Source organism: Azolla caroliniana, unplaced genomic scaffold, assembly GCF_043228905.1.
Source record: "Azolla caroliniana isolate FFs.n. ecotype wild unplaced genomic scaffold, voAzoCaro1.0.p SCAF_3, whole genome shotgun sequence".
Lineage (NCBI taxonomy): Eukaryota > Viridiplantae > Streptophyta > Polypodiopsida > Salviniales > Salviniaceae > Azolla > Azolla caroliniana.
Window position 1 is genome coordinate 7,634,673 of NW_028230438.1, and position 6,941 is coordinate 7,641,613.

A 6,941-nucleotide genomic window follows, 5' to 3' on the forward strand; every position below is an offset into this window, starting at 1 on the left:
AGCTCTTCAACAACTACTTGTAGTAGATATTGATGGATGTGAACTTTTTTCAAGTTGTGTGACACATTGTATAGTACCTTTAGAAGTATGTGCCCAAGGAGCTCCCTCACATGATCTCTTTCAAATTTGATAATCTATCCCTCATGTACAACTTATCTTAGGGTTCCATTGGCTTGAGTTAGTGCATCCAAAGATTAATTGGTCCTAATAATGGTTAATGCCCCCTAGTTTTGTGTCCCATGTTAAAATTCCTCTTCTTAGGATCCATAACTTTATTTGTTCTTGAGATCCTAGTCTTGTTTCAAATATTTTCCTTAGTCATGTTTTGTACTCCTTGGTCCAGTTCTCAAAACAACTTCCGTTCCCTCAAACTAATAAACATCCAAGTTGGGTATCCAAAGACTCCTTGTAAGATTTCAAACGATATGGTAAGGTGGATCCTTAATAATTTTTACTATTCAAATGAACTGTAGAGATTTGAAAGAGCACCTACCTAGTGTTGCCAATGAAATATCAACAACTTACAATCGTGTTTGTTGAGGACAAGTCGCCTCATCTACTCGAGTGTTTCTCTATAGTTTGTCCCATAGATCTTCAACTCAACAAATTTACTCCACTTTATAGATTTTCACTCATAGAGCTAAAAGCAGTTTGGACCAATATCAAAGGAGAATCTAGTTTTAGGATTCATTAGGCACTCCTAATCTTTTGTAGATGCACCTATATTCTTTGATAATTAAGGAAATTAAAACTTCATTGTGATTGGTGGTTGATTATTAAGGTCTCAACAAGATTGAAACGCAAAACCAATATCTATTACCACATATCCTAGAGATGTTGGAGAACCATTGTGATGTGGCATGTACAGAGGGGGGGAAACACAAAAAGGTGAAGTCTTGTATAAGTTCAAGAGTGTGATCAAACTAATAAAAAAAAGTAAAAATAAAATTATTGAGACAACTAGGGATACCTCAAATGGTAAGACCTAATCACCATCAAAAGAAGGATGAAGGCTTTGAAACCCACTAATGTCTAGAAAGTAAAATGAACCCCAATGCATAAGTGATGAAGAGGAAGCACGTGGTAAATGTGAATGGTCAAGCTACATTTTGCCAAAGCTAGGTAACCATGCAAGGCTAATGAGCTTGAATGCATAAGTGATGGGAAGGAAGTATGTAGTAAATGTGAATGGTCAACCTACATTTTACCAATGCCAAGTGACCATGCAAGGATAATAATAGCTCCATGGTAATAGAAAACCTAGTGGTACATTTGAGGAGGAAAGCTTTGTAGTTTTATCTTACATGGAATCATGAATTATGAGAGTGCTTGCGAACCTGATGACAACCAAGACAATGTTGCCATCAAACCACCACTCGAGGCCGCACCTATTTTGGGGCATTGAAAAATTCAAACCCACAATGTCAAAATTTGCAGATCTAGTGTTGATGGCATTGAGCAACACTAGTTGATTCATTAACCTCTTGTGATCGGCTCTTTGCAAGACCCAAGAGAGCTTTCTTGTGGTTGGCTTCACATGATAGAATCCAACAAGTTCTCTCATAGTTAGCTTGCCACTTGAGTTTCCAAGAGTTCTATCGTGACCAATTACTATCAATGATAGAACTCCAAAGAGTTCCATCTCATGGGTGGATCGTGTTGGAAACTAGGTCGTCAATAGAGAAGTAAAACACAACATTGTGTATTAAAGCAACAAGTTGTTGGATACAAATGAGATGACTAGGGATGACAAACACAAAATGCAAGAAGGAAGAAGGTAGAGAGAAGAAAAACTGAGAGGCACATAACAGTAGTTCTATATTATTCAAAATGGCAACATCATCTTAGTACAAACTAGGTTACAAGTTGGTTATATACTAACCAAACTAGGCCAACTTGCCCTTTATGCTAATTACACATATGACCTAGTCTAATTTGTCCAATGGGGTAATGTGAATTCGTACATTATATTCTTGTATTCAACACTCCCTCGTAATGGTTGTATACAAAAGAATCTGTAACAAATAAAAGGAACATGATAGATACTACAAAGAGATGATATGCTGTTGTTAGCCGAATCGGCATGGCCGAAGTCATCTCTGTGCCTAAATCAACTGGTAAAAACCTATGCCCGAGTCGACTAGGCCGAAGCCATAGTTATGCCCATTAGCCGTCAAAGCATCCGAAACCGGTTGGTCGAAAGACTCTTGGTCATCTTGTCTGCAACATTGTCGACTGTAGAGATCTTCTCCAAGTCGAGCTTTCCCTTCGCCACGCTATCCTGAACGAAATGATATCAAACTTCGATATGCTTCGAGGCATTGTAATGAACTAGATTCTTTGCCAATGCAACTGCTCCTTAACTGTCGCTAAAAACTACTAGAGCTGAATTTGGGGCGGATTGCCGAAACATGCATGCCAGTCGATCGAGCCATAACACTTCTTTCGCCACGTCAGATGCGGCTACATATTCATCCTTGGTTGTCAAAGTGGTCGTGCATTACTCGAGTTTCGATGTCCATGATAATGCGCCGTGTTTGAATTGAAAGAAGTATCTAGAAGTAGGCTTTCGGTTTCCTAGGTAGCCAGAAAAGTTTGAGTCGGTATAACCAACTACGCTTGAGTTTTTGTTCGGGATGAATAGGATGCCAAGGTCTTCTGTGCCCACTAAATATCTGAATATATGCTTAATTGCCTTCCAATGCAGTCGGCTAGGGTTGTGCATAAATATGTTTACAACTCCTACGACATGTTCTATATCTAGTCATGTGGCAACCATAGCATACATTAAGGAGCCGACTACCGGTGCATATGATACCGACTTCATATACTCCCCTTCCGGGCTAGATATCGAGTAGTCTCTCTAAGACAGCCAAAGGTTGATTGGGAGTGGGGTCGAAGCAGATTGAGCCGTCTGCATGTTAAAGCGTTCGAGGACTCTTTAGATGTAGTCGGCCTGAGACAGAAATAATCGTCTTTGATCACGATGCCGACTGATCTTCATTCCAAGGATATGTCGTGTGGAACCCAAGTCCTTTATTGCAAACTTCACTTGCAATTATCGAACAAGTTCAACATTTCGGTCAGAGAGCAGCATATCATCCACGTATAAGATGAGGAAGATGGGTGACCCATCTCAAGCATTTTATGAATAGTAGATACAATGGTCCTCATTACTCCAAGAAAATCTGATTGATTGTACGAAATCATCAAATTTTTTGTACCATTGTCTTGGGGCCTGCTTTGAGGTCGTATAGACTCTTCTTGAGTCGACAAACTAGACTTTCCTAGCCAGATATCACGAAGCCTTTCGGCTACTCCGTATAAACTTCTTCATCAAGATTGCCATGGAGCAAGGTCATCTTCACATCTAGCTAAACGAACTCTAAATTTTTGGATGCTATGAAAAGTAGGAATTGAAGGGTGGTCATTTTCACCTCTAGTGAAAAAATTTCATCCAAGTCAACTCCATATTCTTGTTGAAATCCCCTTGCTACTAGTCTGGCCTTGTATTTGGGACTTGACTGCCACCGATGAGTGTAACAATGTAGAACCAAGACGAGACTAAATATTAAGAGAGAGAAGAGAGAAGAGATAGAGAACAAGAACTCAACATATGCTTCTATAACTGGTGTTTTTTACCTTGATTAGAATCAAGGTACACCTAAGTATTTATACAAGAAGGTGGAGGTATGCAGTTGCCCTAGCTCAATTATTATATAACTGACTCTGTAACCTAGTTCATTATTATGTGAGTTTCCATACTTTTGAATAATACAGTTTTGTATCTGTGGTTTCCTCTCTCTCTCACTCTCTCTCTCACTCGTTGCTTTCATGATCTTGATCTCTGCTAAGTTGTCTAAGTACATTCTGTTCATCTTGTATGTTTGTATATCAATCTTGATGATCTTCATCATATAGTGCTAGATATTGAGTCCGCCCTTGACGACTATTTACAACAACCGGATGTGAGGCCGCGGCTTGTTTGCCATACCGACAATGCTCACAAAATTGGTGGTCGGAGAAAGAGAGTTTGTTGAGATGGCTGAGTTGCTCGCCCATGCCACAGGGATGACACTGGAATATCGACCAAGAATAAGTCACCCTCTTTGAGAGTGGCATACAATGGGTACAAAGAATGTACCTTCGTCTCTTGAGCAAGTAGGAGGTTCCCTCTATGGAGTGTCCACCCTCCTGACGAGAAGCCGACACAGATGCCATCTTCATCAAGTTGTCCCATTGAGCTTAGCGGCCTTGTTAGTTTTGAGACATGTCGGATGTTGTGAAGTATCAAGGTAGAACCACCTAGCATGTTGAGTTCTAATATGCCAATGTCGTTGATGGCACAATACTGCGAATTGCCGACTTGGACCGAGTCGGCATTCTGAGCCGAATATTGCCGAAACAAGGCACCCGAGTCGAGAACCCAACTCATGGCTTCTTCGGTCATATGAAGAACTTCTAATTCGATCGAATTTCCGAGTATTAGGATATTTGGTTCATTTGACAGAATTTCGGCTGAGGAGCCAACAAAGTTTACCTCCTCTTGCCAACAACCATTTTGCTCTGACCTCTGATCTTTCTCGTTCTTGGCTTTACGGGCACAACATTCGGTTTTGATATGTCTAGGCTTCTTGCAATGATAGTATATCGGGGTGTCCCTAGACTTACTTCGGCCTTAGGCATTAGTCGACTGTCAAGAAGACCTTCTTCCTCGACTATTCAGTCGGTCAGCCGAACTTTATATCATGAAAGTGTCACCTGTCGACTCAAGTACAAACTTTTCCCTCCAAACGTCCTTTGACAAGATGGAGCTCATTATCTCGGAGTACTTGACGGTAGTAGTTATGAAAGTTTCCCACAAAGGGGGGACACTACTCATCAACAGGAGAGCCATCAACTCATCATCAATTGTCATCCCTTGTCCCGAAATTTGGGAGTTGATGCTTTCATACTCGTTGAGATGTGCCTGGTCCAAATCGGATTCTTCCATCTGAAGATTGTAGAGGCTCCGAATTAGATAAATCTTCGTGGTGGCAATCTTCATTTCGTATGTGTTCGGTAAAGTCTTCCATAGTTGGTATGTTGTTGAACACGACCGCACCGTATACTAGACTAATTCAAACAAGTGCATCTGAATGGTGGCACGAACAATCCGGTCCAACTTCGTCCAATGCACTTATTCGGTTTGTATTAATCAAGAGCATTTTCATTCTCAATAGGGTCGATCTAACCCTTTACAATAAGGTAATCCTCCATTTGCTCCTTCCAGAAATTGAAGTTCGTGTCATCGAACTTCCTGAGACTCATCTTTGACGAGCCGGTGGAGCTCATTTTGGACAAGAGTCGATTGGTCGAAAGTTTTGTTTAGAGTGGTTGTGATTAGATGACGGGTACGACCGTCTGGTCTACTTGAAGTATAATCTAGTTGAATTGAACACGAATTGAGTCGACTGATTTGTCGGTTCTGCTCGGAGTGACTACGACTAAAAAGATTGATACATCAAACTAGTTTTCCTGAAGTGTGGCCTAGCCAATTTGGGCACGAAACTTGCAGAGTGCTTCTTTCTCTCACAAGATCAACTTTGCGGATGTCGAACAAAAGATTTCAATCAAATTGAAATCTTGTAGATTCCTGTTCAACAAATCCAGCGAGTTGAAGTATTTTTTATAGTCAAAACAAAATTGTTGATGAGGGAAACAAGTGGCGACGAACTCTGATGCCAAGTGTTGGAAATTAGGTCGTCAATGGAGAAGTAAAATACAACACTGTGTATTAAGGCAACAAGTTGTTGGATACAAAAGAGATGAATAGGGATGACAAACACAAAATGCAAGAAGCAAGAAGGTAGAGAGAAGAAAAACTGAGAGCCACACAATAGTAACTATATTATTCAAAATGGCAACATCAGATTCTTACAAACTAGGTTACAAGTTGGCTATATACTAACCAAACTAGTGCAATTTGCGCTAAAATGCTAATTACAAATATGACCTTAGGTCTAGTTTATCCAATGGGGTAATGTGAATACGTCCATTATATTCTTGTATTCGATAGATCGCCTGAATAGAACTCTACAAAGTTTCATTTTGGGAAGCTCGCCGCAATAGAGTCTTATCATTAGAGCTCTTGCACACGATTTAGGGACCCCCTTTTGTTAGAGATTATTCCTAATGTAAAGAGGAATTAAAAGATAGATAATAAAGAGGAAGAGTGCCAATCCACCCAACCTGTTATGGGCATGACCATATAATATCCCGTGGTGAGAATTTACCGTAGTATTCTATACACGTGGATAAGTGTGAGGGTTAAACGAGAGTGTAAAGAAGGGGAGGATTACTTTTAATCCTCGGGATTGAGACAACCCATTAGGCCAAGTGTGAACTTGCCTAGGGGCCTTGGGTATCGTTATAAATAAGAAGCCTAGCTACCCTCATTTCATCATCTTTTGACTACGTCGAGACTCTGTTCTTGTGGTGGGTCAACTCTTGTAGCAAGCGCGCCAACACCAGGTATGACTCAACGCCACAATGGTGGTATGGGACGTCGATCGAGGCTCGAGTTCGTCTCGATCCCTTCGCTCGGGGGTGGTCGGGTGGATCGACACCCTTCTTTCTCTAGATCTCCTTTCTATCTAGATCTATCTTTTATCCTTATTTTATGCTTACATTACTTCATGTCTCTAATACAACCACCCCCAAGCTAAGGGATCGAGATGGATTTGAGGCTTGTTGACGTTCCATACCACCACCATGGCATCAAGTTGTACTTGGTACCGACGCCCACTCGCCGTGAGAGTTTGTTCATCATAATGTCACAGTATCAACATATTCGAATGATGAATGATGTGTCAAGTGAGGGTAGTTAGAACTTAGGCCTCATATTTATAGCCAGACCTAAGCGCCCCAAGCAAGTTCACACTTTGCCCTTACCTGTTATC